This window comes from Puma concolor, chromosome D3 (genome assembly GCF_028749965.1).
Source record: "Puma concolor isolate L17-30 chromosome D3, mPumCon1.1.hap2, whole genome shotgun sequence".
In the NCBI taxonomy this organism is placed as follows: Eukaryota; Metazoa; Chordata; class Mammalia; order Carnivora; family Felidae; genus Puma; species Puma concolor.
Window position 1 is genome coordinate 75,469,552 of NC_141678.1, and position 26,843 is coordinate 75,496,394.

Sequence of the window (26,843 nt, forward strand, 5' to 3'; positions counted from 1 at the left end):
CAACATGGATGGACCTAGAGGGTATTAATGCTAAGTAAGATAAGCAGACTGAAAAAAAGACAAATGCCCTGTCATTTCACTCATATGTGGAATTTAAAAACCAAACACAGGCACGTGGGTGGCTCAGTCAGTTAAGTGTCAGACTTCAGCTCAGGTCATGATCTCACAGTTCGTGGGTTCAAGCCCTGCATTGGGCTCTGGGCTGATACCTCAGAGCCTGGAGCCTGCTTCTGATTCTGTGCCTCCCTCTCTCTCTGCCCCTCCCCTGCTTGTCCTCTGTCTCTCTGTCAAAAATAAATAAGCATTAAAATTTTGATTAATAACATTAAAAAAATAAAAAAAACAAAAACAAAGGAATAAAAATCCAAAAAGCAGAATCAGACCTATAACTACAGGGAACAAACTGATGGTTGATAGAGGGGAGGGGTGGGGTGGGTAAAATGGGTGAAGGCTTCCAGCTATGAAATGAGTAAGTCCAGCCATAAAAGGCACAGCATCGGGAATACCATTCAATGATATTATAATAGTGTTGCATGGTGACAGATGGTAGCTACACTTGTGGTGAGCATAGCATAAGGTATAGAGAAATTGAATCACTATGTTGTACACCTGAAACTAGTGTAATATTGTGTGTCAACTAGACTCAAATTAAAAAAATATTTTTAATTAAAAAAATAAATTACATTGTGAATATTATCCTGTATCATTAAGATTGTCTAATTTTTTTTTTTTTTTTTTGCATTTTGAAGCACAGTGCTTTGCAATACTCTCTTTTGCTCAACAATATATCAAAGAAAATATTTTCTTGTTTTTCTAGGCACATGGTCATGGCAGCTTTTTAATGTGGTCCAAATAAAGTCTAAATATAATATTACACGAGCAAAGTCAGCAAAGCGAGAGGTGGTATCTCTCCGGGTGCTCAAGTTTGCATCTCAATGTAAGAGACAAGACTTAATAGGACTTGGGAGGCCAAGGATTAATAGAATGAATCACCTTATTTCCCCTAAAGGTTTGACCCAGTGTGTGACCCAGCCTGCTAAGCTGATATAATGATGAACAATCCCTTTTATTAATGTAGCTAAAAATGGAACCTGTGGTAAGAACTTCTATAACTTGAAATGACACATGGCAACTGAAGGCCACTTGTCCCATGAGCTCTTGGAACCAAAGTTAAGTTGGTATCTAATGAAAAGTGTAAACCTGGGCGCATTTACCCTACTATCCGCATTGCACCTTCATTTAAGTTAGAACATTCGGCTTTAGTAGCATAAGAAAAATACAAACACACAACTGAAGGCAGGTTATATTAGATAAACATTTTTTTTTTAATTTTTTTTTCAATGTTTTTATTTATTTTTGGGACAGAGAGAGACAGAGCATGAACGGGGGAGGGGCAGAGAGAGAGGGAGACACAGAATCAGAAACAGGCTCCAGGCTCTGAGCCATCCGCCCAGAGCCCGACGCGGGGCTCGAACTCACGGACTGCGAGATCGTGACCTGGCTGAAGTCGGACGCTTAACCGACTGCGCCACCCAGGCGCCCCAGATAAACATTTTTAACATAGATCTTTCTAACTTACGCTTCAGTGCCAAGTGCTAAGTGTTATTATGACCATCATTAGGAATAATAATAATAGCAATTCATTTGTAAGATATCTATCATTCCAAAGACTCACATTTTATATATCGAATAATGTTACTTACAGAAAATTTTAAACAAATGGCACATTGCAGGACATAATATTGGTTTAGGCTCTCTCAGACCAGAAAGTTACAAAAAGAAAAGTGAGGAGAAATTATCTGTGCATCATAAAAAGTCACAGGCTTATATATAAGTCTGGGGGAAAATATCATCAGAGTTAAGGGACTTCTTCAAGGTCACACAGCTTAGGAGCAAGTATGACTAAACCCAGTTTCCCTACCTAGTCCCAGTCCTGAGACCACAGAAAGAATAATAAAGTGAAAAATAAATTGTTATCTAGTGACATGAATCAAAGAAAATCCGGTTCCAAGCACGAGGATAGAAATAAGCATGGGGTAGACAAGGAATAGAATAGTCAGTAGACTTGGCACAGGAGGAGTAAGGTAGAGAGTTGTTTAAGATGAAGTCTGTAAACTCAGCAGGGGGTATACCATATGGTTCTTATAAGGAATTTACATTTTATTCTAAGAATCATGGGAAGACCAGAGCAGGTTCTAAACGGAGGAATGATGTGAAATAATTTATAGCTTATAAAGCTCACTCTACTGCTAGATTGAAAAAGATGAGAAGGGATGGGGAACAGAAGCCTGGAGACCAGTTAAGAGTCTACTGCTGTGCTGTATGTAAGACATGACAGAGGTTCACTCCTGACTGTAGAGATTGCAATTTCAACTGTTCTGGAGTAAGACCTACACAAGCTTTAAAAGATGTCCAGGGAACTCTAGTGTCTATCCAGAGGATCACTGGTACAGCATAATAGCAGTGGAAATGGAAAGAAATATACAGATTTGGGCTGTTTTCAGGGTAGATTCAAGAGCACTTGACGGGGGGTTAGATGTAGAAAAGGAGAGAAAGAGAGGAGACAAGAAGTACTTCTAGGCTTTCAACCTAAGACACTGAGTTGACGGTTCCATTTCATGAAAGGCTAAAGTCTAAGAAAATAACAAGCTTGGGCAGGGTGGAAAGCAAGGGTTCTGTTTCAAATACAGTAAAACCTTGGTTTGTGAGCATAATTGGTTCCAGAAACATGCTTGTAATCCAAAGCGCTTGTATATCAAAGTGAATTTCAAGAACCATCGGCTCAGATGTACTACTTGTGTTGCCAGACATCACTTGTTTATCAAGTTAAAATGTATTAGAAATGTTTGCTCCTCTTGCAGAACACACGCAGAACAAGTTACTCGCAATCCAAGGCTTTACTGTATATTAAACTTGAGATGTCCAGGCGAGGATGTCCAACAGTCTATCAGATATTCAACTGTGGAGATCAGGAAATAGGTCAGAATAGATATGTATGTATGTGTACATGTGAGTGTGTGAGTGTATGTTCTTACCTGTGCGTGCATGCATGTGCACCTGATTGATAAAAAGGTGGTGTTTAGAGCATTGAGGACTGAGTGAGATACTTAAAAAGAGAGTGTGTTGAGAAGAGAGGAGAACCCAAGGTTGAATCCTGAGATACTCCAAAATTTAGAACCCTGCAGAGGAGAGACAGAGAGGTTGTAGGAAAATCAGCACACACACACTGTCTCCAAGAGAAAAAAAACAACTTTCAGGAAGGAAGGAGTCACTGTGTCAAATGTGGCTGAGACACCAAGTGAGATGAAGACAGAGAAATGGCAGCTGGATTCCACAATGGGAAAATTATTAACAGTTTGTGAGAAGATCAATGGGGAAGGAAAGAGGAGTTGACCGTGATAATGACCATAGAGAAGATTTCTGAGAAGGAGAACAGAGACACATATAGCAGCTTGGGAGCAGACACTTACTTGACCCATCTGTTGAGGCAGGAAAGAAGGCCCAGGGAGGAAGCAGAGGTACGGATTCTGGTTGTTTAGTAGGTACCTCACCTGCTGCTTGATTCCGTTTTCTGAGTAAAGTAAGCGGTGAAGTCCCAAGTTGATGGAGAGGCAGAGCAGGAGGTAAGGGGAGTAGTTGTTTTGGAGAATGGCATAGCAAAAATACCAAGGAAGCGTCATAGGAATGCTGACTGCGTGCCCATTGGCAGTCTGTGGTAGGAATTTTTAATAAGAATTGTCACCACAGGTGTGTTTTTTCTCTCTAACAATGTTCAGCTGTTTGGGTTGAGGGGCAAAGTGTGTTGGTAATTGAGTTTAATGAGGGTGTGAGTTGGCCAACTAAATATAACAAAGTGAGAGACGGGACAAGGAAAAGTGTTTGTAAGGGATCAAAAATGGACCAAAGTAAGTAACAAGGGAAGTGAAAACACCATTGGGGTGTGGAGGGATAATGGACAGGGTCAAGGATTAAATGTCTTGATTGGTAACATGGAAGGTAGAGCCAAAGATTTTTCAAAAATACATCATAAAGCGATAAAGAGGTGAAAAATTGTAAACAGAAAGTCAGGTCAGAATGAAATGTCATTACCCACACCAAGACAAATGGAGGACACATTTAAGCACACCGAGCATAAAGAGACATGCTAAACTGATCCAGAATGGAAAAAAAAGACCTTCCCTGCACAAGATAAAAGAACAAGAACAAAAAAAGGAATCCACATTTGATTTCTAATCACTGTCCCCGGATTCAAGAGGACAATGGTGTGACATTTTCAAAATGACTTTCATCGATGTATTTAAAAAAAATACAACCTGACTAATGCAATCCTAGTGCAACAATCAAAGCTTATCAAAGGTTCCACTGAACATGGTGTTATGGGTTCATGCAAAACTCCCTACCCGTGTATAAGATAAATGACTGGAGTATTTATGGGTGAAGTTATGTCTACAATTAACTCTTAAATGGTTAAAAAAAAAAGAGGTAAAAAGTAAACCTGACAACATTCTAACAATTGGTGCAACTAGGTGAATCTCAGGTGTTAATTTTATTACTTACTAGTTTTCAGTAGACTTACAATTTTCCAAAAAAAAAAAAAAAAGGTGGGGAATATAATGATAAAAGGCATAGCCATCTTCAAAAACAAGGTGAATACTTCATGTATCAAAAATGGAACACAGGGGCGCCTGACTTGCTCAGTTGGTTGAGCATCCGACTCTTCATTTCTGCTCAGGTCATGATCCCAGGGTCGTGGGATTGAGCTCCGTATTGGGCTCTGTGCTGAGCCTGGAGCCTGCTTAAGATTCTCTCTCTCTCTCTCTCTCTCTCTCTCTCTCCGTCTGCCCTTCTCCCCTGCTTGTGTGTTCATGCCATCTAAAATAAGATTTGAAAAAAACAAATGGAACCACGAAAAGCAAACACAGTAATAAGCAGGGAGCAGGCAGGAAACCCACCGGACTCTGGGACTAGAAATAGGTGAGGTTGTCCAGGGGATGAACTTGTGTGCGGGATGAATCTGCTTACCAAAAGGAAAGAGCTGAGCCAGGGGAGTGGCTAGGGAACTGCAGGCTAGGGAAGAGCTCCCCCTGCAAGGAACATATTTTTTAAAGTAGCAACCCTGACCACTGCCCGCGACTGAGGATCTCTGGTGCCCTGCTGTCTGACCTGACAGAAGGCACAATTGCCACTGCCTTGGAAATCTGATTTGTGAGATCTACATAGGACGAGTGTCTCAAAAAAAGACATGGTTCTAGACTGGGATGGTGGTAGTTGGGGAGATATGGCTATAAAATGGGCTTGACATGGTAGGGAAAGATCTGAATGGTGAATAAAGAAGAAAGAAGGAAGAGGGAGAGTAGAAAAAGAGGCAGAGGTGGAGGGAGGGAAAGAGGAAGAAGAGGAGGAGGAGGACACGTGCCTGTGTCTTGAAGTATCCTGCCAAGGCACATCAGCAGAATACTCAATGTCAGAGACTCTAGTTTAGCATCTAAACCATCCTGAGGACAGACAGGAGTTTCAGATGCAACTGCTACTTACTGAGCAATGTCTGACTTCATGCAAAAGCAACAGGAAGGAAGCTTTCACAGGTGACCCTCTCTGTCCTCACAGCAACTCCCAGTTAGGTGTCATCCCCATTTTATACTTTGCTCTAGGTTACATAGTAAATGGGAAAGTGGGGGATTTTCTAAACCAGGCCATGTATTATTAGGATGATGATGATGATGAATGGAATCCATGATCACTCAATTCACAAGATGGGTTAAAGCAAGTACAGGGGCCAATAGAAGTGGCCGGGGGAGATACTGGAACTCAGTAGGACCACCAAGGATGGTGCGCTTTACATAGGAAGAGAAGAGGGGGTGCATCCCACATGGGGCGTGTAAGAGAAGCAACGGAGGTGGGAAGGCACAAAAATGTGTTTAGAGGACTCAGCGTCGAGCCGCCCAGCTGCAAGGGAGCACATGCTCTACAATATGCAGGAGCAAACAAATGACCCCCGGAGCCAAGCAGCAAATGAATTCTTCCTTGTAGAAACGCAGCGTTCAGAGGCTGCAGCACAATCCTGAGGAAATGAATGGGAGTCTGCTCCCCGCTGTCAGGGGCATTCTCCGGGATGATTCATTGACGGCTCTCCAGCCAAGCCCCAGTTCCTTCTGGAGGCCACGACCCTCGGTGTGCACCCGCCACCGCAGACCCAGCCAGAAAATGTATTGTCTTCCCCTTTTACTTCTGAGTTCTGCAGCTGCTGGTCTGCTTGAAGGAAGTCGTCTTCACCTAGAGCGTAAACCTGAACTTTTCTGGCTGGCAGGGTCAAAGCTTCACATTTTCGGCACCTTCAGGGAAGTGGTACTTGAGAGGCTGATTCGAAAAAGCCCGTTACTCACATGGCACTGGGGGCTGTTCCCTCCCTCTTGCCTTTGTTTCACTTAGTGGCTTTCTGACCGCATTCCTCAACGCCACAGCCCGGTTCTCGTGACAGCTGGCGCAGTAGCCTGGAACCTTAGGGAGACGGGCAGTGTCTCTCACTTTCAGGAGCAGAGACCGGTCACCCTAAAGGGAGCGTAAACCGAGCTGTGTCGGTGCATAAACCCACGATTCGTGCCTCCATCCCGACAGTCCCGCGAAGACAAAGCGGGAATGGTCATTCCCTTACTGAAGAGATTTTTGTGGCTTTCCAAGAATGAAAGTTTTATTTTCCAGTCACAGAAACACGAAAAGTTAAGTTTCTTAGGACTAGTTAGCATCCATGTGTGACGCCCTCAAGTTGGTGCTGAAGCACTGACCTTGAAGAATTCTAGAAGCCAGAGACTTTGGGGAATTAAAAATCAGAGTAATCATCCCATGAGTACTTCCTATGGGCGAGGCAGTATTCTAAGTGTTGCGGGAAAATCAGCTCAGTTAATTTTATTTAAGCCTAACGACGATTTTTTCTCACTCATTCATCAAACATTTATTTGTTGTGCGCCTGTTTCATCCAGAGCTGTTCCGGGGGAATGCAGACACAAAACAAACAGAATGAATAAGTAAATCGCATAGTGAGGAAGGGGGTGATAAGAGCTGTGGAAATAATTGATCAGAAGAGTGCGGGGGGTGGGGGTGGGGGTTCAGGAATCCTGGAGGAGGCCGGGAGGGGTATGAAGATCTCCTTGAGAAGGTACAATGTGACAAACCCAAGGAGAGCGAGAGGATGAGCCAGGCCATATGTTGGGGGAAGAAAAATATAGGCAGAAGGAACCAGCACTGATCTGGATTCACACAAGCAGGGAAAACAAAGATAATTTATTGGAAGAATAATAGAGAGTTTACTGAATTTAAGGGGGAAAAAATGGAAATTGGTATTACTGTCGTGCTAAGCAGAATAATGTTCCCCCAGGGTTTGTCTGTGTCCTTATCCCAGGAAGCTGTGAATTTGATAGATTACAAGGAAAGGACAATTAAAATTGCAGATAGGATTAAAGTTGCTAATCAGTTGACTTTAAAATGGGAAGACCCCTGGATTTTCTGGGTGGGCCCAATGTAATCATTAAGGGTCCTTAAAATTGCAAGAGGGAGGCAGATGAGAACCACAGAGATGGGAACGTGTGAAGGGCCTGTCCCGACAATTGCCGGATTTGAAGATGGGGGAGGGGGCCATGCTCCAGTGAGCACCAGGGTCTCTAGAAACTGATTCTGGGCGGGGAAACAGATTCTCCCCTAGAACCTCTAGGAAGGAACACAGCCTTGCCGACATCTTGATTTTAGCCCAGGGAGGCTTCGCTAAGTTTGTGGCAATTCCTACAGCAGCTGTAGGAAAAAAAAGCACAAGCTTATCTACAGGACACCTCCCAAAGGCTCATCAACCGCAGGCTCCAGGAAAGACAGGCACCGGGACTGATCTTTTCGGCTGATCTTTTCGGATGACCCAGGATGAACCAGCTTTGGCCATTTTCCTTACCTGGGTTGGGGCTGCTACAGTCAGATTATGCTGGTCTCTCTGCAGAACACCTGGGCCAGGGTGGCTGCAGCCGAGCGGGACAGGGAGGGAAGAAGATGGGATCAGAATGGGGTGGCGGCCAGGGCTTGCCGGATCTCACAAGATGTGCCCTGCGCTGTTGGCTAGAAACTCCCAATTAGCAGAGGGGGGAAACAGAGATTAAATAACTTTCCCAAGTTTCAACAAGGGAGATTTGACTTCAAGCCTCTTTGCCTTTAAAACCCTTGTTTTTTTAATCAGCTCAGCCAAACTGCTCAGATGAAACCTGGCTCCTAGTGATCCTGTTGCCACATCGATGTGTCATCAAATCCCTGCAGTGGGCTGTTCAGGTGGCCCCATTTGTTGATGACATGGTGTTACTCAAGAGCATCGCACCTTCCATAAAAACACGAGAGCACTGGGGCGCCTGGGTGGGTCAGTCGGCTGAGCGTCCGACTTCAGCTCAGGTCATGATCTCGCAGCTCAGAGCCTGGAGCCTGTTTCAGATTCTGTGTCTCCCTCTCTCTCTGTCCCAACCCACTCGCATTCTGTCTCTGTCTCTTTCAAAAATAAATAAACATTAGAAAAAAAGTTAAAAAAAAAAAAAAAAACCCGAGAGCACTGCCCCTTGTTTCAGGATTTTAAGCAAAGCCACACGCCATGGCGTAGACCTTAATTCGCTACCATTCCCTTCCTCGCCCCTTTCTTTTCCACTCTTCTCTGCCTCTTTCCATCACTGAGGGACCAAAGGGATTTTTCTGACTCCCCAGCCATAGATTCTATTTAATTAAATAAGGAACCTCTACACGACTTAGTCGGACTTGCTCATGATCTTGTTACTTTTTAACCACACTGAACCCAAGTTTCTATGTTTTTTCTCATGCTTTGAGATTCAAGTTGAGCTACTCTCTGTGTGTATGTAGGTAGCAGGCCATCTGTTATCTCTGCCTGCCAGCGTTCCTTCCCTCTTCTCTTGCTAAGAGTGTCCTCATTTTTCTGTGAGAACCACCCCACCCCCACGCATCCAGTCTTGATAGCTCTGTCAATCAAAGTGTCACAGCCTCTCTGGCCAAGAGGTGGGACCAGACACAAGCTTAGCCAATCAGACTTCCTGGGAATTTGAATCCAGAGGGCTGTGAGCCAAGTATGGAAAATGGTTGAAGCTGGTTCACCAACATATTTCATGGTGAATGTCTATTCTGAGACCATGAATTGTTGGGGAGTTTTCTGTAAATATGATAATACCCGATTTTGACTTTTTCTTAGAGTCAGTAAGCTCTTCATAATCTTCCAACAAATTATTTTTAATTTTCTTTCCTTTGTCGACACAAGTCAGTGTCGGTTACTTGTAATTAAGACAAATAAATAAACTTAACCGATAAAATCTTGCCTCTTGACTAACTAGCTTAATTTACTTAGGCTTCAATATTTTGTGCTTCAAAGGCTCTTAGCTCTACATGGTTCTAAATATGACTACCCTCCATTAATTAAGATGTAGATTTTGCTGCTTAACGTGGAATATGTTTTTCTCTACATGTGTGGGTATTTTTTTTATTATAAACCCCAAGGTTGGAATAAAGCAATTTATCCTGCAATTTGTCTGATAACCAATATCCTTCCTTTATCTAGTCCCCCCTTTTTTAGGAGTAAGTGAATAGAGATATGGTCCCAAATTTCAAGCTAGGATCCCTTTCTTACTTGCTTTATACTTTACAGAAAACTCCCCCCAAACTGATCTACTTATTTATATGGTATCAGCCTAAAAGTAAAATTCTGCAGTAAAGGTGCTATGTACCCAGGAGATCTCTTAAAAATACAAAATGGTGCTTGGAGAGGGTAATTTATTATATGTTTATATCCTTTAGTATTAGCACTTTTATTTGGATTGCTTTGTCATAACAGTGGTGTAACATAGCCAAAAATTTTAAGTTCTGGCCAGTGGCATATAAGCAGATCTGCTGCATATGAGTCCCGTTTTCTCTTCCTTCCTACAGAATAGATTGCAGCTGTGATGGCTGGAGTTGAAGTAGCCATCTTGTGCCATCACATGGAAATCACAGACTGAGGATAGTGGAGCATTAAGAGGAAGGTGCCCGAGTCCATGGCGACTTCCTGAGACTGCTCTGCCAGCCCTGGGCATCTACACTTTTTTATAGAGATAAAAGAAAAATAAATTCTTATCTTGGTTAAACCCATGTTACTTGGATTTTCTGTCAGTTGCAAATACCATAGGAATTTAAACCCTAAGTGATATACCTGGTTATATTCCAAATGGACTACTTACCTCCCACCCCCACTCCTTCCATTTATGCACACTTCCCTTAGCCTTTTGGGGTGATTTTAATATGCTACAGGATAAATTGCATTTAACTGACAAAAAAAAATACCAGCACACACGTTAAATATTAAACATGCTCAATACATCTATGTCAATGAATAGATTGTCAAGGAATATTCCTAGATAGGCTCAGACTTGAGCTTCACCTCACCCACACCCACTGAGGCTCTATTCTGTCCCTGATCTATAGGGCAAGGTCTCAGGCTGGACTGGTCTCTGTATTCCTGCCATGCAATTTTATGGATTTGCTGGAACTCTCTAGAAGATTCCAACTTTGGGTCTTCTTCAAGGCCATACAGTTTTAATCCTGATTTCACCACATATCTGCTCTTTGGCTTTGGGAAATGTTTTGAACCTCTTAGTGTCTCTATTTCCTCACCTACAAAATGAGAATAATCTCGTAGAGGTGTCATAAGGATTGAACAAATACACGGAAAACTCTTAGTGTCTGATGTAAAGTAACTCCTCAAACAGTATTAATTCAAATTGTGACTATTATTTTACTCAAAAAGAGAAAATATGAAAGTCACAAAGACCTTGACAAGGGAAAACTCTGCCATTTGAGGAGACAGGTAGACAGGAGCCTTGATGGAACACTATGTTCCTAACCATCACCGCAAAACCAAGGTCCTATTTCATTATAGGAAGATATCTTTTGGTGCAAAGATATATATCACCCCCATTTCTCACCCGTTTAACTTAAAAAAGCTTTGCATCAGGTAGGTCTTGTTCTCTCCCTAAGGGTCCCAGAGGTTAGAAGCAATGTCTTCCTGAAAGAAAAGATTCTCAGAATTGAAGATGGCTTACTCATTTCCCTTGTCTCTGGCTTGCTCTGCTTCCCTAACTCACCAGTCTCTCCCAGGGCCTCCTGCAAAGTCAGATGAACTATAAAGAGGCCAAAATGCCTAGACTTTCTGAAATGAGGATTTTGCCTGCAGTGTTTTGTAAATGAATAATACCTTTAAAAAAATTTTTTCTGAAATTCTTTTCCCTACCTTATAAAGTCATTCGCAGGAATTTATCTTATTGTAGATTTTTTTAAAGTGGTTTTTTTTTTGAACAATCAACCTTGAAACTACATAAAACATGGCAAACAATTCTCAGAGGAACTATTTTCTTTCCAATTAATGTAAAATTATGATGGCAGAGAATTGAGGATCTAAGGGATTTGAGCTTCAAGACTTTTTTTCCTAAGGAAAAAACAATGTAGTCCTCATTTAACAATACCTCTTGGTGGCTTTGAACCAGTTCCTTCTCACTGCTATCTGATTTTGGCAAAGGTACCAGGAAGACAAGATTACAATGCCTGCACTCTTCTTTTCGATCTCTCCAGAACCTTATTTGTATCTCTATGTCAACAGAGTGAAGAAATGGTAGTGCTTCATTTGGAGTGGCCCGTAGCTACCAGCATCCTCCTTAATTAGTGTCTGTGACCAGTTAGCATTGTTTAGGTTTCATTCAACACACTTACCCAGAAACGCGCTCCTTCTCGGCTGCTGCGGTATGCACCAGCTGTCTTTAATCTCTCAGGACCCAATTCACAGACACAAATTCTGTTATGAGCACAAATGTCTGAGAGTGGGCATTTGTTTATTTTCTGCTTAGGAGACAACGTTCATATATTTCTGCCATTAAAAATAAACCAGTGAATAAATAAATACCCAAACTAACACAAGAGGCGAAAAGCAGAGTATCTCGCTTCCAACGAAACTAAAGTTTGGCTCGCATGGAAGCAGCACCTCTTTTGGGTCTAGTAAATACCACTTTTCTCTTAGAAATAATAAGCTCATCCGTAAATGCCATTTTGAAGACTAAACAAACCCACGACAAAGAGGAAGCACAAAAAAGCTTACGGTTTCAAGCAAAAAGGTCATTATTTCCATTGGCCAAGCCATGCACATTCCAGTTCTTCTAAAAGTATGTCACTGAATTTTACCTTAGTCTGTCTTCTTCTTTCCTAAGTTTATGCACAGGAATGTGAGCAGACAGTGCTTGCCCATGCGCCTGGATACGTTCCATTCGTTCCAGTACTTGGGGCCACAGGGCACACGGCTCTCCTTGTCAAGGTTACGTGGAACGGAATGCTGGTAGTATGGAGATCCCAGCCTCCATTGGAGATTTGTCTCTGGATTCCCCCAGTAACCGATGCACATTGTATCATGACTTCTGTTTCTATGACCTCGTCATGTTATAACACCAGCATTCAGTACGGTTTTGGGGACACAGTGGGTAGTCGATATCTATTTAATTAATAATAAACAGCCACACTTTATACATGTGTATTATCTGCCAAGCGCTGTTCCAAGGCCTCTGCAAATATTAACACACTTAATCCTCACAAAAGTGCTATGAGGTAGCAGTTTTTAATGCTCCAGTCTACAGGTGAGGAAACTGGGACATAGAGGGATAAAACAACTGGTTCTTAAGCGCCAGAGTTGGGATTTAAACCCAGGAATTCAGATTCCAGAAGATACGGCCCTGACCACCACACTACGCTTCCTCTGCTCACATCCCAACCCCCAGGCCTATTTGCCTAACCAGGTGATCCCTGAGATCCCTTCTGTTCTATAGAGTGTGGTTCTAGCCTATTATTCATAGAGAACTTATGCAGCACAGAGAATCTTCCATTACCTACCCAGCCCTCCCTTAACACTCCTAGGTCTTAAGTTTTTGATTATATTACATAAGCAAGCCTGGAACCATGGTTTCCCCTTCTTCCAGAAGTAAAAGTCTTCCATAAAAAGACATACAATTATTAGAACAAACAAGAAAATTGCACCTGGCCCCCATTCTTCCAATATCATTTTAATATAAAAATTAGTTCATGGGATTCCTAGAATTCCATTCAACAGCTGAACCAGCACCAAAAATGAACGGGCAAAGACAGCCAGGGATGAATGACAGCACAGAGGGCCCTTAGTAATATGTGAGAGACCAGAAAGCACAGGCTCAGGCCTGAGCCAGCCACCCAAGAAGGTGTGAGGGAGCCACAGAGGGAAGGGGAGGAAGTGGGGGCTGTAAGTGTGTGTATTTGTTTTTCCCGAGAAGCTAGACTATAGGGGAAAGGAGAGAGGTCAATGGCAACAACTGGGACACAGAGGTGAAGAAAGATTTGTTTAAAGATTGATAAATATGTCTATAGCTTGCTGAGAAGTAACCTGCTAATAGTGATGGTGGAAAATACCAGGCGGTGGGGAAGGGTAATGTATAAAATGTGAGTCTGATCCTCCTTAGATAGGAGGGTGTGGGCTGAAGACAAATAATCTTGAAGAGAAGGAAGGGTACCTTTTCCTTTTACAAAGAAGAAGTGAGAAAGGGTTCCGTGTGGTCTCAGCTGATTTACTCTCAAACTGGAATCTTGAGGTAACAGGCATACAAAACTGAAAAACATCTTTGGGAGGCTTCCTTGACCCCACAAATAGCTTTTCTAGGAGAAGTAAAGGAAAAGTCAGATGGAGAATGTTAGTGGCCACTGAGGTGCCCCCTTCTATAGCTTCAAACAGGTATTCATGTATAGAAACATGGAAATCTGGAGAATGGGACACCAAACAGCTGATGTTGCCCTCAATCAACCATCTGGGTCCTTAAAAAAAATATGTGTGCCGGAAAGAAAGCAAGGCTAAGGGACACATTCCATGAATGTATAGTAAACACCCTGTGTGTAGGGCACAGGTGCTAGGGATAGAGCAATGAACAAAATAACGTCCTGTTCTCATGGGATTTACATTTCATCTCCAAATTTGTCAAGAAAAGTGTGACCTCGGATTGTCAGCCAAGCTGTCTAATCTGCCTGCCACCATCCCAGAGACCACCCTGAGATGTGAGAATGGCTACACCTGCCATTCTCAATGGCAAACAAGAGAAAGTGAAAGAGGCAGAACGTTTGCCCTCACAATGAAAGCAGAACTGGCAAAGGCCACCTGTCCCAACAAGGGAGAAGGGAAGGAAGCTGCCCACATCCTGGCAATGACCTGGAGATGCAGAGAAGGAGCTGCTATTGGGCCTTATCCCCTAGACAGTAGCCCTAAATCTAGTGTTCTCTTTGGCCCAGGAACCCAAGAGAAGTCAATAAGAGTCCACACCCATGCAGGCTAGGACCCCAACTCAGCAAAACAAGGGCACTGAAACCTCTAGACAGTGACCACTTGTCCTAAAACTGGACCAATTCACAAAAATTCCTCTTTGGATAGTGGGGAGAAGTTGGAGAAAAAGAAGAGAGCGACCATGAATTTCCTAGCTTCCCAAACCAAAAATCACCCTCATTTTGTTCTTTCTCCCATTAACCCCTGTGTTTGATAGCCACACCAATGGCCCACAATTTCTTGCTTCAGGTCTCATGCTGGGCATCACACCTCTCATCAGGCCATTTCTCCAATTCTTACTGCTATTCTTACATTTTCTCCTGCAACCAACAAGATGGGCAGTTTCAACCCACAATGCCTTCTAAACATCTGTTTAGGGGCGCCTGGGTGGCGCAGTCAGTTAAGCGTCCGACTTCAGCCAGGTCACGATCTCGCGGTCCTTGAGTTCGAGCCCCGCGTCGGGCTCTGGGCTGATGGCTCAGAGCCTGGAGCCTGTTTCTGATTCTGTGTCTCTCTCTCTCTCTGCCCCTCCCCCATTCATGCTCTGTCTCTCTCTGTCCCAAAAATAAATAAATGTTGAAAAAAAAAATTAAATAAACATCTGTTTAGAGTCTCCCAATTCTGTTACTCAGCCTTCAAGGTGAGCACTCACCCAAATAACACAGTCAGTAACATAACATACTTCAAGCTGAGACAGAAAATAGAAGATTCCCTGTTGTTTTCCCTTAGATACCCAAGTCATCATGTGGAAGAAATTAAGTTGGTCTTCAGTGCCATTCATGATCTCGACTCAATCTATCTTTTTGATCTTGAGCCACAGTTTGTCCAATGTACATCTTATACTTGCCATTTTCTTGTTGGTCCAGGCCATGGCTTTATCTGTGTATTCCTTTACCTTTGTTTCAAAAGCATAGTCTCCCACCTGATCTGTCCTCTCTTCCCCACCTATTTATATAGTTCCTTCTCCCATCCCATCTCTTCTATGCAGCTTTCTCCAGCCAACCTCAGCCCATGGCACTCTCCTTTCTCTGAACTCATAGAATGACCACTATTTGTAGCTAAAAAGAGTTCTGGGTCCAATGCCAATGTGTGGGTATATGGGTTTTTCCTCACATATCCAACAAGGAAGTCTCCAACACCAGCTGGGTATCTTACAACTTAACTTAAATCTGACACTACCTTCCTGGAGATTTCAGATCCCACGGGTGCAGGGCTCAGGCCCACAAGACTGCCCCACTCCCCACTTCAGATGCCAGTTCCAGGTCCAGGTTGTCACCTGTGCTTCTGATGGACTGGCTGGAGGTTCCCATGACTTTTCCTCAAGTTCAATTAATTTTCTAGAATAGCTCACAGATCTCAGAGAAATATTTTAGTTACTAGATCACCGGCTTGTTATAAAAGAACATAACTCAGGAAGAGCCAGATGGAAGAGGTGCTTAGAGTAAGGTATGTGGGAGGGGTGCAGAGGTCCCAAGCCCTCTCCAGGGTGCCATTCTCCCTAAGTCTCTATGTGTTCACCAACCCAGAAGCTCTCTGAACCCCATCCATGTGCGGTTGTATGGAGGCCTCACGACACAGGCATGATTGATTAAGTGATGAGCCATTGGAGATTAAGTCAACCTGCAGACTCTCTCCCCTCCTTCAGGGTTGGGGCAGGACCCAGGTGGGGGGTAGACTCAAAGTTCCAGTGCTCTAATTATAAGATTGGGTCCGCTGGCAACCAGCCCCCATCCATTTGTGTTACCTAAGTGCATTTGGGAAGTTGCTTCATTAACATAACAAAGGATCCCTTTGTAACTCTCATCTCTTAGGAAATTCCAGGGTTTTAGGAGCTCTGTGCCCTAAATGGGGAGAAAGGCCAAATAAATACTTCTTACTCTACATCACAATATCACAGTAGCTTTCCCTGAGGTTTAGCATTGATGAACATATGTATATGCCTTGCTTCCCCTGATATATGACAACTCCGTACAGAAGTCCTCAGTAAGCCTAAAACAACTAAGCAGCCTCTTCCATATATTTAACATGCAATAACCATTTTTATTTTCAAAACCACATATACCTTATTTACCTTATAGAGGATTTAAACAGGTGGCTTCTGTATATTGATTGACTGGATGATTCACTAAAGGAATTGCTCATCTTTATATATATAGATAGAAGATAGATATAAACTTGGGGTTCATACAGCATGAAAGGCCCTCAGTAAATGAGGCAGATCACCAGTGCTAACCTACTCAATCATGGGATGCAAGTTTTGAGGTAAATTACACAGTATAGCGTAGGCCCTTTTGCTGCACAGGTGTAGAATCTGAGGTTAAATTTCCTCCTCCACCTATAACACACATAATGAAACAAATATAGAAACAAATAATAGGGAAGTAAGTTATAGATGGTCCTTTAGAAGTCAATTTCATCTGCGCATCTAACCATAAAAGCAGCATCTGCTCTGCTAAATACAGGTGTTTTATATCCTTGTCATTAATTGGAGGGGACATTATGTCATCATACATCAACAGTTAAGGTTGGTTAAAGTGCCACTTATCTCAGGTGCTGTCATTAATCAGGTTCTTTTCAGCTTGGTGACTCCAGAGGCTTGGCTCAAAGCTGCTCTATGTGAATGGGTTTTCCCAATGGGTTTAAGGTGTCTTTTTATTATCATTTTGAATGAAAACCTTGGAACCCCGACATAAGTGGCCATTAAGGTAACTGTTCTGATGCTTCAGAGAAGAGAAACATTTCCCCCATCATCTTCGTCTCCCCCTCTCCCCCATGCCTCCACCAAAGAGCCACAGTGAATAGAAAGGCACATCAACACAAGCTGTTGTCTCCTCATAGTTTAACCCGTTAATGGATTTCAGTGAGCCAACTGTAGTACATCTGGCACTTAAACAGAGCTGGAGGACAGCACCCTTCTCTTTCTGCCTGGCACCCACGTCACCCAAATGCCTTCCTGGCTACCCTAAATCCACCGTATGATGTCCATTCCAGACAAGCTTCCAGGGTGCATTCTTCCTTAGTCTCTGCTTTCATTGAAAATGCCTGCCCTTTCTCATATTCCTTCAAGGCCATTGGAAATGGCATAAGTTGTTCTAGGTTAAGTTGCCAAGGTCAATGGTAGTGGCATTTTAAAATACTGGCCTTTATACTCTCATCATCTAAACTCTAAAAATTAAGGTAAAAAGTTCAGGCACTAGGTTGATAATTCAAACAGGGGGCCGTTTGGTCCATATCAAGGTCTCACTCAGGGAGCCCCTACGATGCCCTAAAAATACAATTCTCTGCATATTCCAAGTTGGGGTCTCTCATCACCTCAACCTGTGCAAGAGGTTGGAAGAATAAGGGGGAGGGCATTTTTATTATTTACTCATTCATTCAATGGATATTGTATTGCCTGTGAGGTGCTGTGTTAGCATCACACAATGACAATCAGAAACAGACATAACTCTGGCTCAAGACTTTACAGGGTGAATGGGAGAGAAATGAATGAAATAGAAACTTAAAAACATGGGGCGCCTGGGTGGCGCAGTCGGTTAAGCGTCCGGCTTCAGCCAGGTCACGATCTCGCGGTCCGTGAGTTCGAGCCCCGCGTCGGGCTCTGGGCTGATGGCTCGGAGCCTGGAGCCTGTTTCCGATTCTGTGTTTCCCTCTCTCTCTGCCCCTCCCCCGTTCATGCTCTGTCTCTCTCTGTCCCAAAAATAAATAAAAACGTTGAAAAAAAAATTAAAAAAAAAAAAAAAACAAACAGGTAAAATCATAACTGTGTGTAGTTCTTCAGAAGAAAATGCTACATGTCCATGCAAACAAACAAACATACTGTGACCTCAAGTATGAATAAAGGTCAGTCACGGGAGGATGGGGAGCCATGAAGAGTGTTCCTAGAGAGGGAACAGCAAGCACAAGGTGCTGAGGGAGGAGAAAGCAGGGAAAATTCCAGAAATTGGGCCTCAGGTAGGCAGAATCCTAAGCGGTCCCAAGGTCCTCATCTCCTGAGTATACACACCCGGCATAATTTCTGAGACTGTGAATATGATGGATTTTGCTCCCATGATTAGGTTATATTATATGAAACAGTTAACTTTTAGAAAGAAAGGCTATCCAAGCAGATCTGATCTAGTCACATGAGCCTTTTAAATCTGAGTCTAGAAGTCAGAGACAGAGGCAGGCAGAGATTCACATCGTGAACAGGATTCAGTGCACCCTTTCTGGCTTGAAGATGGAGGGGGCCACATGATAAGGAATGTGGGTCACCACATGTAGGTGAGAGCAACCCTGCTTGGCACCAGCCAGGAAATGGGGCCTCGGACCTACACATGCAAGAAATCGAATTCTGCCAACAGCAGCAATGAGCTTGTGTGTTAATTTCCTAGGGCCGCCATAACAGACCTGGTGGCTTAAGCTGCAGACATTTAACGTCTCACGTTTCAGAAGGCTGGAAGTCCAGGACCGAGGCGTGGGCAGGGTTGGCTTTTTCTGAGGGCTGTGAGGGAGGGCTCTGCTCCAGTTCTCTCTTCTTGGCTTGTAGATGGCCTGTGTCTCCTCCCTGTGTCTTCACACCATCCTCTAACATGTCTGTCTTTGCACTGTAATTTCTTCCTTTTACAAAGATCACAGTCAGATTGTATTAGGGTCTACCTTATGACCTTATTTTAACTCTCTCACATCTGTAAAGACTCTAGCTCCAAATAAGGTCACAGTCTGAGATATTGGGTTTGGGTTTGGGTCTCATTTGAGGTCATGGGTCACAGTCTATGGTTCTGAATTTGGGGGAGGGGGAGAGGAGAGACACAATTCAACCCACAGAACTTAGAAGTGGATTTTCCCTCAGAGCCTTCAGCCAACAAGATGACTCTGCCTTGTGATATCCTGAGCAGAGAAGCCACGCATGCCTTGCTTGGACTCAGACCTACCCAACTGGGAGATAACACGTGAGTGTTGATTTCAGGGGCAGAGTTGATGGTAATTTGTTGTGCAACCATAGAAACTAATAGTGCCAGAGCTTGGTGACAGAAAAGGCTGACCTCATGGCAGGGACCAGACCACACAAGGCCATGAAGGCAGTGGCAAAAAACTTCACTCATTATCCTGAGAACGATGAGAAGCCATGAGAGGGACGAGGTAATAATGACGTGTTCAGATTTTGCTTCTCTTCGGGGCTTTTCTTTTTGTACTTTGTTCTTTTCCTCTCCTTCCAGATAAAAATTCCAAAGGACTGGGTGGCCGCAGAGAAACATGGACAGTCCCACATCAGTTGTGATAACCTGTTGAAAAGGCAGAAGGGGGAAAAGGAGGAGGAGAACAGGATGAAGATAAACATCATTTTTCGGGGGCTCACGCTGAGTCTGGTTATGATTCTGCAGCATTTTCGGATTTATTTCTCACAAAAAGCTTATCAGCCTCATTTTATCCATGACGGACTAAGGTATTCAGAGGTCTAATAACATCCTCAAGGGCATCAGCTCAGGGGGAATGTCACTAAGATTTGAATCCAGGTCTGACTGGCTCTGCCGCTCATTCTTCAAACTCAGGGCACTAAAGCTATGCGCCCATCCAGCCTTGGCCACTGTTGTTTAATAGTGCGTGATATATCTTGTCCGAGCCTTGGGAGAGTCCTACTAGGCAGGACAGGTGTGAGAGCAGAGGAGGAGGCTGCCTTAGCATCAACGGTCAGGCAGGTTGGCTCAGCAGAAGAACTGCAACAGACCTCATATGAGAGCCTAGTCACCTACCTGGCAGGTCCCGGTCATTGTCTTCCATTTTCTTGCCTGAATAAATTGTTGGTGCCAAGGACAAGGGCAGTAGAGGTGGTAACAAATCCCCTCTGGAGATTCAAGGTGAAGTAAAGGGGTTTTCAAGCTCTTCTCAAGAACATCCAAACTCTGAATTGTCCTCAGCACCCCCTGGGACATTGCATATTCCAGTATTGAGGAATGCAGGATACAGAGCTAGGAATGAATCCCACTGATCCGTCCCAGGACACTTCTGAAGACGTGAAGACACATTCAAGTCACCCATCAACTTATCCTCAATCACTAGTTGTGAGAAGTAGAAGTTAAGCTGATCCAATGCCCTTAAAACAATAGTAAATATTTTATGTCTTTCCTTCAGTGAATTATAAGAAGTCATGTTCCTCTGGAGAATTATTACATTTTATATTCTGTACCTTCTTATAAAAAGAAGGGTGCAGTACTTTCTAGCATTCATTTACATGCCTTTGATAAATTACTGTAACCAGATTAGGGAGATAAAATAACCAGTCTATTAATTACAGTGATTATTATTTAATGGAAAATGGGATTCTAGGCAAAGTGTGTAGTAAGAAGAAAGCTTAGCAATGCATTATATAGATGTGGTATTTTATCTTAAAGAGTAAGATAAGTGTCCAGTCTGTTCTGCAATCTACAGAATATGTTCATTAACTCGGCAAGATTTATATGTATAATTGACCATAATATTTTAACACTATTTGCTTGATTTGGCAGTACATGAGGAACAAGGAAAAACTGTAACTTCAATTAAATTGAATAAATCCCTCAACGAACACGTAAAAGGCCAGGGCTGCCCAGCAACGTGGGAAGGAGAGAGTTGAGCAATGGTTTAAAAATTTTGTTTTCTTTTAATTGAAATGAGATACTGATTTAATTTTAATTTGTTGGCAATTTATTTTATAAATGATAGGGTTTGCAAAAAGAGATTCCCCCCCCCCCATCGCTTATCGTCATAATTAATCTCAAATACAGCCACAAGTGTAATTTGGGGATAAATGTTAACACTTTCTCAAAGAGAAGCTTAGATCAGGGTCAAATCCTGACTCAACCACTAGCAGACATCAGAGCTTTTCTCATTTTCCTCAGCTCTACAAAGGAGAATAATAGTTACATCTGCCTTCTTGGAGTTATACAGATTAAAGCAGGCATCTGCAAACTATGGCCAGATCCAGCCCACCGTCTGTGTCTCTGTATGGCCCACAACTTACATTTTTAAACCATCGAGAAAAAAAAATCAAAATAACCATACTATTTTGTGACATGTGAAATATGGCATTCGAATTTCAGGGTCCATTAATAAAGTTTTATTAGAACACAGCTACACTTAGGCACTTATGTGGTGTCTACGGCTGTATTAATGCCACAACAGCAAAATTGAGTAGCTGTGACAGAGACCATATGGGCAGCGAAAACTGAAATATCTACTATCTGGCCTTTTCCAGAAAAAGTTTGACAACCCTGGACAACACGAGTAACACGCAGGTTCTCAAAGTTAGCTACACAGTAGAATCACTCGAGGAACTTAAAAACACCCTTTGTCTACGTCACACTCCACACCAATTAAACAAGATTCCCTGGGGATGGATGCCAGGTGTCAATAATTTTAAATTTTCTCAGGGGATTCCAAGGTACAGCCAGATTTAAGGACCAGTGGACTAATGTGCTTTGTAAGGTATATAAACTTAACACATAGTAAGACCTTGATCATTGTTAGCTGAACGGATATAATAAATTCTTCCTCTTTATTCCTCAATGCAGGTCAGTAAAAATTTATTAAACGAGCATTGGGTGCAAAATATTTTATTTCCCTTCGCTCTCTCTTTCTTTCCTGCCTCTGTTCTCACCAGCCGGCAAGAATTAAGACAGGAAGGAAAACAAAGTTCTCTTCCGTGTCTTGAGTTTCTAAACATTCACGCATCCAGTATTTTATATCTTCATGTATTCATTCTACAGACTTTTGGCGTACAGTTTCAAGTTCTGTACAGCACAGCAGGTTAGGGCTCCAAAGATATGCTTTCCAAGTACTAGAGCGTGCATCGGTGTTCTTGTAGAAAGTGCCCTATGTTTGAGCAGACGCCCCTTGAATCTTCTCTGGTTCTCGTAAAAAGTCTTGTAAATATAACCTGGCTTAGTAGCAGCCTTCAAAGTAACAAATGCATGGCATCCTCAACAGCCAATGACGAAAAAGAACACCTGAACGCCTGCGTAGTTAAGCAACCAAACAATTGCTTAGGCGAGTATGTATATTCCATATTAAAATGTATCAGGAGTATGGGAGAGGGGAGAAAAAACAACAACAAAAGACCATGCTTTCAACAGGCCTGTGATCCGGTTAGTAAAACACAATTAATGCCCAGTAAATAAGCTGGAGATTCCAGCCCCATCCTGAATAGTTCACTCTTTTGTCACAAGCAATGAACACCCACTAAATCTCTGCAACAGGGAGATGGATATGGATGGAGATAGAGATAACACCAGGACAGAGAGATTGAGTACTTGGGTTTGATTTCACACCATCAGGGTTCTTGATTCCAGCTCCATCAGTCACCAGCCACATGATCGCGGGCAAATGACTTCCTTCTCAAAGGTTTGATTTCCTCAGGTGTAAAAGGGGGATACTAGTCCCTACCGCTGAGAGGTGAAGTAGTTTTAAAAGTACATATAACACCTAGATTTTTTCTCCCTAGTTCTTACACAGTTGGCTGGGAGATAGTATTTACAGCCTAAAGCACAGTGAGGTCCCCTCCATGCCAAGAATTAGGTTCTCTTTTTTTTTTTTTTCATGTTTACTTATTTTTGAGAAAGAGAGAGTGAGTGTGAGCGGGATAGGGGCAGAGAGAGAGGGAAGCACAGAATCCGAAGCAGGTTCCAGGATCCGAGTTGAGGCACAGAGCTCAATGCGGGACTCGAACTCACAAGCCATGAGATCACGGCTTGAACCGAAGTCGGACACGTAACCGACTGAGCCACGCAGGTGCCCTGCCAAGTACTAGATTCTTCTTGTCAAAGTCCTTCTTCGAGCACTGTCCTTCATGGCCAAATATGAACTCCTTAAGGAAAAGGTTTATAATTTTCCAGACACTCCTCAAATTGCATCAATATCCTTTTCAAGACATTCTTGCAAAACGTGAATTTGGTGTACGTTGAAAATATATGTACCTAACTAAGGCCTTTAAATTGCCAGGGGACCTTCCGAGTGATAAACAGACAACAGTTTCTATTTGCAATTTCCCACTACATTAGCCCCAAGCCCGAGTGTATCTTTTGCAGCCTTCAGTCTCGGGGTTGGTTTTAACTCTGGAAAATGTGTACCCTTGGTGATGTGTTTTCTCCTAAGTCAATCTCATTTTGTTCATAAAAAACTTTCTGTGCTGCGTAATGTCTTTCTATATTTCTTCTTAATATTCCCGCACATACTTTTGTTGCTTTCATTCTATTCTAGCCAAGGCACCCATTTAAACTCCTGCATGACCCACCCATGAGTAGCCCCATTCTGCAAGAAATCACTGCTCTTTCTCTTTTCTTTTTTCGACGTTAAGACTTTGCTTCAATGGTCATTAGGCTAAGTGACACGGATTTTAAACTCTGGTTCACCACCCTTATTGCCCTTGTTGTGAGTAAATCCTACACTTCTTGATTCACTTTTCCTCCCGAATCTTGCTTTGTTAGCCCTGTGGGTTTTAAAGGTGAAAATAATTTTTCACGCTTTTTCTACATCATCATTCAAACTACTTTTCTCTAATAAATAGGCCAAATAAGATTCACGGACAATAAAGACTCTAAGTGCCTTCATATTTCTTTGATATTTTCATTTTCAATTATACACTCATCTTCTCACACTTTCAAAGTAATCCTCTATGCTTGCCATAACTTTGTCAATTTTTAGTACAAAATAAAATAAAGCAAAAGGGGAAATGAATCAAATGAACTGAAATGATGCAGGATCATGCAATGAAAATCCGCATGGTAACAGAAACCACATGGGACTGAACAGAAGGACCTTCCCTCTTGTAAGTTCTGGCTGCCTCCTCCTCTCTTTCCCTAATAGTCATCTCTGCTGTGAGATACTTTACATTTCCATGGATCACACTAATATTTTCGCATCTCTGAAATTAAATTCTATCCCGTATGGAACAACTTATAAGAGGTTGACATTATGCAGAACAAGAAGGGTGTGTGTGTGTGTGTGTGTGTGTGTGTGTATCACCAAGAGGTTCTAACCTCTGTTTTGCACATTTTATTTAATTAACCAGTGTCAGTGGATTGATTTTTCTATAGCAACAGAACTCAGGGACCCTAATGCCTGTCCAGACCAACCAAAGAGAAAAAGGACTAGCAAATGTTCAAGAAATCTAATCACCTATTATATTAATTCTCTATCGCTGAATAACAAATTACTCTAAAACGTAGCAGCCTCAAACGGAAAGTACTAATTATCTCAGTCTCTGTGGGTCAGCGATTCCGGCGTGGCTGAGCAGGGTGTCTCTGGCTCAGTCTCTCACAAGGCTGAAGTCAAGGGGTTGGCTGGCTGTGGGGTCCCATCTCAAGGCTTGTCTGGGGAGAATTTGCTTCCGAGCAGTTGCTGGCAGGGTAGAGGTCCTCAAACACTGTGCCACGGGCCTTCTCCCTAGCAGCTCACAATATGGTACTGGCTTTCCTCAAAGCAAGCCGGCAGGAGAGCAAGAAAGGGCATGCAAAATGGAAGCCACAGTTTCTTTATACTCAAATCTCAGAAGTGGCATCCCATCGTTTTTGCCATAGTCTATTGCTTAAAAACCATCATTTGATCCAGACTACACTACAGGAAAGGGTTGACTCCAGGATGTGAATCAAGAGGCAGAGTCATTGGTATCAGTTTCTTAGAGATGGCCTACCGCTTCTGCCCTACACCTGTCTACCCAAACCCCCTCGTCTCAGATTCACCAGCACCATTCACATAACTTGCCGCTTTATTTACTCCTGTCCTAAAAGTGGGGTCATTTGGGAAAGTCTCAGCAACCATCACAGCTATCGATCTAATAATGCAAATTAATATAAAATATTTTTCAGAAAAGAGGTGGTCTTTCATAAGAGCTAAATCTCTTAAAATACAGAATAAAGTGTGCTAAAAAGAAAATCCTTCTCTATCCCATTCAAAGAAAGAAAACTCACAAAAGTTACAAATAAAAGATTAGATCAAGATAGATCAGTAATAGAGGAAAATGTAATTCAGTGTAATAGCAGTATCACCGAAGAAGAATTCAGAATAAAATATTAAATGGGACAAAGAAGATCACTTTATTTTTACACATTTTGCAACATAAAATAAAGATATAATAGCACTGAATTATATGCACCAAATCCAACAGTATCAAAATACATAAAGCAAAACTAATTGAATTAAAAGTAGGAATTGACAGACATACACGATGTTTCCTTCACTTCCTGACAGATGAGAGTAAATAGTACTTACGGATGTAGAGAATTTGAAAAGTAAATCTAGAAGTAGATGGATTTAATAGGTATACAATACACTCAACTTAGAACCCCACGGTTAGAACAGAGAACATACCTTCTATGTCAGCGCCCATGAATTATTTACCAAAAAAGTGACCATATATTTGTCAACGATGAAAATAAATTTCCTGAAGCAAAATCGAAAAGAACACATTCTTTGACTGCAATGCAATAAAAGTATTAAAAAATACATTTAAAAAGCAACGTTCCCCTTTTCAGCCTTGAAATGAAATAAACAAATAAATACGATGAAACACTGCCCACACAGCCAGAGTGCAGCAGCACACAATGTTCCCATCACTTGGATCTTCTCAGTCCCCAGGGCAGTTGGGCTGGGTGTGGGACCAGCAGAGTCCTTGAAGTCCAAAGTCATTGGCCTTTAACAGCCTCACCCTATTTTCCCAAAGTGCTATACAAAACGTGTTTTCTATATGTATCATGAGGTGCAAGATAAATTGAACTTACAGTCTATTCATAGATTACTCATAACAAGACTACAGTCCCCAATTTTAAGCACAATAGGGGGAGAAAGTAATAAAGATAAAAATAGAAGTCGAGAAACTGGTTTTCTTAAATAAAACTGATACACGAAAGGCTAAAAAGGAAGTTCTTTTGAGTCAGACAGACTGGGTTCAACAGCTGCGCAATAGATACTATGGTCCCTGAGGTCAGGAACTACTTAAACTCTCAAAGCTTCTGTGTTCTTATCGGCACTGTGAGGAAAACCAAAAGGTTGCTGGGGGGATTAAATGAGATAATATACATAGAGTTCTTATGAAATCTCTAACATCAGATAAATACTCAAAATATGTCTGCTATTATTAACCAAGTGCGGGCTTTGTGAAAAGATCAATAAAATAAACCAACCTCTGTTTAGTTCAAGAATAAAAGAGGGGGAAAATATTAATTACAAGAAAGCATATGTAGCCACAGATATGATTGTTTTTAAAATTATAAGAGAACTATATGTTACTCTCTTCTACCACATCGAAAATCTCAATGAAACAGATTATTTCCTAAGAAAATATAAATTCCAAAATCTTACTCAAGAACAGTTACAAAACCTGAATACAGCAAAACTACTAAGAAATTGAAAACAATTTTAAAACATGATCTCCACAAAAAGCCCCTAATGTTGTGTAAGGGCTTTTATATCATTTTTTTCAAGCATAAAAAAATGAAAATATATCGATTCATGTACAAAATGA